This window comes from Python bivittatus, unplaced genomic scaffold (assembly GCF_059951505.1).
Source record: "Python bivittatus isolate LINGU-HERP-01145 unplaced genomic scaffold, Pbiv_v1 ctg000220_np1212, whole genome shotgun sequence".
Lineage (NCBI taxonomy): Eukaryota > Metazoa > Chordata > Lepidosauria > Squamata > Pythonidae > Python > Python bivittatus.
Window position 1 is genome coordinate 29,875,999 of NW_028277048.1, and position 7,380 is coordinate 29,883,378.

Below are 7,380 nucleotides of genomic sequence, written 5' to 3' on the forward strand. Positions count from 1 at the left end.
TACAAAATATCTGGGCTAAAAAGCTTATTCACAGTGAGAGGTAAGCATGCCCATATCATGTTCAGACCCACCATTGCTATGGCATAGAATTTATCCACCTTCCTAGAGACTTTGGTCTTGCTTGTTTAATGGGAAACACCTCCATCTTGCATTGTACAAGCACGTGTGCAACCATCTTGATTTCTTCCATTTCTGAACATATACAAAAGCACACTGGATAGGGGATATTTTCGAATCTCCCAGTCAATGAACCTTACAAAAATTTTGCTTAAAATATAAAGCAGTGCTTAGCAAGCTTTCTGAAGGATGAGCCACTTTTTAGATTCAGAAAATGTGAGGATCACCAAATTAAATACTGCCTCCCATGATTTTGACTTTCTAGTGATGTTTTTGGAGAATAAAATAATGATTATAGCTCCATTGGTGCATGCTTCCTATGCACTCCCTTTTAAAAGGCCCTTAGAAACTAAGTTTTGGACCAAAGATGATAAAGTAGAGTACTTATTTACCACAGAGGCAGGAAGTGGACTCTCGCCTGGCCAGCTGAGGGTCAGTGCAGTGGAGGGAAGGGGCTGAGGCACGTGCACAGACAGCAGCTGGCTAGAGTCCATTTGCTACCTCAGTCCTCCTGGGAAATTACTGGGGTCATTTCCAGTTTAGTTTGCACCCAGCACAGTCCATCAGTCCTATCCAGATCGCAGCAAGCCCACACGCCGCTCAGTTCAGCTAGCAAAATATATAGCTTGACGTTTATTTACTAAACACTGAAAAACAGTTCACTGGCAAAAACAGAATGAAAGGCAGGCAAAGCTACGAGGAGAGAGGCAGGAGCAAAAGGCAAGAATTTACATTATTCCTCTATATATCAAAGGCACTGAACTTTCCAGAGCCACTGGAAACAATACTGTGAATAATTAGCATGGACAGTCCCAAAGGGAGCGGCCTTTGGTATTCTAGCCTAGGCCCTCTTACTTTTGCAACAGCAGCAGAATAGAAATGGAAAGTAGGACACCAGGTGATCTCTACACCATTAAAAACAATTTGGTGGATGGGGATGATGCTTCCAACAAGTCTTACCTTCCAGTGTGCACCAACAGTCAGCTGGTCAGGAACAAGTTCAGGCCAATGAATGTGGGGAAGCTGAGCAGTGATTGTCTAAAGACTACGATCTGAGAATCACTTATGAGCATTTTACCCTGTAGAATCCATTGCCTTTGTGAAAACAGGCAGTAAATATTGTCTATAACAGACCTAACACAATGTATGCATTACCTATTCTCCATTGATTAATTTAGGTCTATTCAGAGTTGGGCACTATGAAGAACTCATTCTAATATAGTCAAGATGGTGAATTGTCTGCATTTTCCTGTACAGAGAGCAGCAGGCTGACTCCTCCTTTAACCTCTCTTCCACTGTGATTTCCACCTTTCTTTCCAAAACTGAGTGTCCAAGCATTGGATCTGCTTATTCTCATGTCCCCAGAGTGCTGCAGCAAAGCAAACTTATAAGCAACACCCCAAACATAAAGGGCCACAAGGCAGCTCTTTGGAGGCTCCTTGGCTTCAGTGTGCTTGCAACAAAGCAACATAAATCACCGGGTTTCAGAAAGCATTTTACAGGCTAATGATCTCTGTGCCTGCACAGAAGATACTACTAGTGAGTTCAATGGAGCTAATTCTCAGTTAAGTGAGTATAGTATTGTTGTCTGAGATAACACAGTTAACATGAAAAGACACATCACGGCTCTGTTCTCACACGGCTTGTTTTTGGTTCAGTTTGCTGTGCAATGTGCCCCAACCATTGTGGTTTATAAACCACAGCTTTTGGTGCAGCATGTTACATAAGTCAGTCATTTCAATAAACCATGTTTAAACAAATCAAGTCTTAGATGATGTGCAAACCAGGTCTATAAAGGAGCTGTTGATAGATCTGTTTCTGTGAGAGACAAATGTCCTCTGTGGGGAGGAGAAAGTACCATATATATATATATATGTGTGTGTGTGTGTGTGTGTGTGTGTGTGTGTGTGTTTTTCCAATAGAAGAAAGGATCTGTGGCTCAGGGCTGAACTGTGGAGTTCTTGCTGCCATGAGCTTGGTTGTCTGTTTGCAGACGTTTCATTGTCCAACTAGGCAACATCATCACTGTGAGTCTGATATTACTGATCACCACACTGATGATGTTACCTAGTTGGGCAATGACACGTCTGCAAGCAAACAACCAAGCTCCGAGAGCGGCAAGAACTCCACATACATTTTGCACATTTGTGGACTTTCAGTCTTCATCAATCATCAAAAGAGAGGCAGGTACAGAACAAGGAAACAAATCCATTATGAGTGGTTATCCTTCTAAAATTATTTCAGGCCCTCCCCTGCAGGATTGTCTTTTACAAATCAAAAAGTGACTTGATAGCAGCTGCAAGAATATCAAGCTCTGGCATGACAGCACTTATACAAGGAACTGGTCAGGAGGTTTTCCAAAGCTATCTGGTTCTGAATGACAACTATGAAATAAAGAGGAAAGGCAGATGCAATGTACATGCATGTAATACAAAAAGATATCTGTTTCATTGGTAGCACTAGATCTCTTTCCAAATTTATCACATGCACCCTTCTTTTACTATTATGGCACAGGAAGGGAGACTGTTGACAAAGCCCATTATGGATGACATTACAGCTTCATGGCACATATACAGTTCAGGGACATAGAATCCATAGCTTGTTCTTATAAATCAGGTCCCTCTTAGTTTTTGTAATGCCAGTTGATTCCTTCAGCAGAAGAACAACCTGTCACTCCTTGGAGTATTTCATTTCAGCACCTCATAGATACATTATTGACTAATATGGAACTCCTACAGTTGGCTTTAGCTTAATTAGTTTGAGCTGTAATCCTGGCAGTTATCACTAAGCTAAACTTCAGCCCGATTTCAAGAAAAACAAGTAAAATGTCTTATCTCTCATGAATAGAGGAGTCAGTGAATATCAAGCCCTTTTACAAAGATAGCATAGACCCAGGGACTGGCTGTAATAAAAAATCCAGATCTTTTAAAAAAAACAACAATCTATGGCAGCTTAGTGCAAAAACAGCTTGCTTTTTCCAGATTACTTGTCTTAAATATTGAGAAAATGTTGCATTAGCAAAAGGAGATTGTAATAATGTTTTAACAAAAACCATAAGCATTGAGGGAGGTTTAATGGCAGCAGTCCTAAAGGAAGCTGTGAAGAAATAAATATAATAAAGACTAAATCACAGCAGCATATGGACAAGACATAAACAAAATCTATTTTTAATTAACCACCTTGCTTATATAGAGAGAAAAGATGAAATAAAATGGTTTTAAAATCCTTTTTTGTCAGGCCCAGCCCAAGAACAATGGTGAAACAGTCCAGTCCAATACAGTTCCTTTATTTGCTTACACCTTATAGACAGAATCTTGCCAAACTAAATCTATACTCCTGCAACTAGTGGATATACCCTGGGAGATTCTAGGGAGTGGCTACCCTGAACCTCTTGCTTCCCACGCTCCCCTTGAGGACTGTATTGTCTCTTGTCTCCTTTCCCCTTCTGGAAGGCACCCCCTCCCTCCTGATAGCCTTGATCTCCCACATCACTCTCCTCCTCGTAGATACATTCCATCACATTTTTAAAAGACTCCAACATTCACACTACATATTTATAACTGTTTAACAAAGCAATTTTATATATGCGTTAGTCAATAATTAAGTCCTAAATTATATGTATCAGCCAAAATGATCTTGCATATATACAAAAAGAAAAAAAAATGACATGAAACAACATGAAACTATTTGGATGTTGTCCTGATTTAACTAGGATTTCAATGGGTAAATAATGATGACTGATGACTCATTATTATAAGACACTCTTCCCTTCCAAAAAGTGTTGGGACTATAGCTTCCATAATTCCTAGCAATATGGTCAAATGTAGCATTGAGTGAGAAATTCCACTCAATTGAAACTGAAGTTCCAAAACTTCTAGAGGACGTGAAAGTGGAGAAAGCTGGAATAGGCATGCCTTTCTTAGATAGTATATAACCAAAGAACCATTACAGCATTCTCTAAACTATAGTGTATGTTTAAGCATTCTAGTCTGTTAATCTCCAGAAGCTGTTGAGCCTAGTTCCCATCAGCTCTGGCCCACACTGCCAACAGTCATGGATATTGGGAGTCTTGGAATGTCTGAAGGTGCCCAGATTCCCCAGCCCAGCATTAAAGAATATCAAAATGTACTGGTTTAATTCCAGTGTGAGTGAACACTTTTAATATCTACATTTGAAGAACTTTATTTTACTTATTTATATTTCAAATTTGTCACCGGTCATCTCACGAGTGACTCTAGGCGGTTTATGGAAATTAAAACTAATTTTTTTTCTGTTAGCAACAAAACGTAACATGGCTCTGCACAATACGTGAACCCAGTTGCTACTAAACAGCCTTGCATAATGTAAGAACTATTAAGCTGACATCAGTTTTGCTGCCGATGAGATGGTTAACAAACCCTGTGTTTTAAAAAGTTGAGGTAGGCATTCAAATCAGATTGACTAACATGTTGAGTCTTGGCATATACAGTGCATTCAGAAAGTATTCAGACCCCCTTCACTTTATTCAATTTTGTTATGTTGCAGCCTGATACTACAATCATTCAAATTCATTTTTTTTTCTCATTAATCTACACTCAGTACCCCATAATGACAAAGTGAAAACAGAATTTTAGAAATGTCTGTAAATTTATTAAAAAGAAAAAACTGAAATATCACATGTACTTAAGTATTCAGACCCTTTACTCAGTACTTCGTTGAAGCACCTTTGGTAGCAATTACAGCCTCGAGTCTTTTTCGGTATGACACTTTGCACACCTGGATTGGGGGATTTCTGCCATTCTTCTTTGCAAATCCTCTCAAGCTCAATCAGGTTGGATGGGGACGGTCAGTGGGCAGCCATTTCCAGGTCTCTCCAGAGATGTTCAATAGAGTTCAAGTCAGGGGTCTGGCTGGGCCACTCTAGGACATTCACAGAGTTGTCCCTAAGCCATTCCTGTGTTGTCTTGGCTGTGTGCTTAGGATTGTTGTCATGTTGGAAGGTGAACCTTCGGCCCAGTCTGAGGTCCTGAACGCTGTGGAACAGGTTTTCATTGAGGAGATCTCTGTCCTTTGCTCCATTCAGCTTTCCCTCAACCCTGACCAGTCTCCCAGGCCCTGCTGCTGAAAAACACCCCCACAGCATGATGCTGCCACCACCATGCTTCACTGTTGGGATAGTATTGGGCAGGCGATGAGCAGTGCCTGGTTTCCTCCAGACATAACATTTAGAATTGAGGCCAAACAGTTCAATCTTGGTTTCATCAGACCAGAGAATCTTGTTCCTTGCAGTCTGAGAGTCCTTCAGGTGCTTTTTTGCAAACTCCAAGTGGGCTTTCATGTGTTTTACACTGAGGAGAAGCTTCCGTCTAGCCACTCTGCCAGAAAGTCCAGATTGGTGGAGGGCTGCAGTGATGGTTGTCCTTCTGGGACTTTGTCCCATCTCCACACAGGATCTCTGGAGCTCAATCAGAGTGACCATCTGGTTCTCAGTCACCTCTCTTACTAAGGCTCTTCTCCCCCGATTGCTCAGTTTGGCTGGATGACCAGCTCTTGGAAGAGTCCTGGTTGTGCCAAACTTCTTCCATTTGAGAATTATGGAGGCCACTGTGCTCTTGGGAACCTTCAGTGCAGCAGAATTTTTTTTTGTAGCCTTCCCCAGATCTGTGCCTTGCAATAATCCTGTCTCTGAGCTCTGCGGGCAGTTCCTTTGACCTCATGGCCTTTGCTCTGACAGAGTATGCATTGTCAGCTGTGAGGCCTTCTGTAGAGAGGTGTGTGCCTTTCCAAGTCATGTCCAATCAATTTAATTTACCACAGGTGGACTCCAGTCAAGGTGTAGAAACAGCTCAGCAACTATCAAGAGAAATGGGAGGCACCTGAGCTCAATTTCAAGTGTTGTTGCAAAGGGTCTGAATACTTATGCCAATGTGATATTTCAGTTTTTCCTTTTTAATAAATTTACAGACATTTCTAAAACTCTGTTTTCACTTTGTCATTATGGGGTACTGAGTGTAGATTAATGAGGAAAAAATGGAATTTGAACGATTGTAATATCAGGCTGCAACATAACAAAATTGAAAAAAGTGAAGGGGGTCTGAATACTTTCCGAATGCACTGTAAATCAGCTTGTGTGGTGCAGATCTGCAGTGAATTAGAGATTACTTCAGGTCTTCTCTTATTCATAAAAGGGGCTGTGGCTGGAAAATTGGGACTCTTTCATAATGATTTATTCATAACAAGTTATAACCTACTCTTCATAAACAATAATACAAATAGGAAGAACATCCTACTCTTGCTGTAGCATCAACATCTTTGCTACCATCTCCAATTCCTATACCATCGTAACCTTCTGTAATCAAGATAAGGTTAAAAAAGACTGTTTTGGTGACTGAGATATACCCACATTACCATGCCATGAGGACTGCTCCAGAGCCAAGGGACATCCATCGAGTGAGTTGCAAAGTCTCACACTTTAATGTAGGATTTTATAGGTTCATGATATAAAATGTGACTCAGAATCATATTTCTTGCTTAACCATCACTATTTCCAAGACTTAATGATCCATCTAACCCAAGCAGATGCTGTGATAGCTAATTATGTTTACACTAGAAATATGAACAGTTTGCTTCCAATTATCCCAGAATCAGCCATTTCCCCCACCCAATGATAGGACTGAGATTTGATGACGGTTTAATCCCAAATAATACATACACAGCCAATACTAACCAATGCAATGTCGTCTGGCTCCCAACTGCTACTTTCTCAGGGAGTCCCAAAAGCAAGGCCAGAGCTGTCCCGTTATTTCTCCTCAGCAACTAATATTCAAAGAAACACCGAGCTTCTGTTAACTATTCCACATCCCTGCCAAGCCAAAAACAAACCCACGAATTTGTTTAATCCATTTTAAGCAATTCAAGCCACTGCCCTCGCTGCCCCATTTATGACAACTCAGGGAGGCAGTGAAGGACAGGAAGGCCTGGCGCGATATGGTTCATGGGGTCACGAAGAGTCGGACACGACTTAACGACTAAACAACAAATTTCACGTGCAGTCTGAGAAGTTTTTTTTAAATCTAAATATCTGTGGCTGATCGAAACCTCACGCCAACCAGAAAATGTGCAGATACATCAAGACATGAATGATATAAATTGAAATCGCGAAGCCCGGAAAAGGACTTTGCGAGGGTGATAACGTTTGTACATTTTTCTGCCCAAGTCGAAAGACTGGAATGGTGCCCTTAACCAAGATGGCTACTCCCCTACTCGGCTCTCGGGCTACGCAAA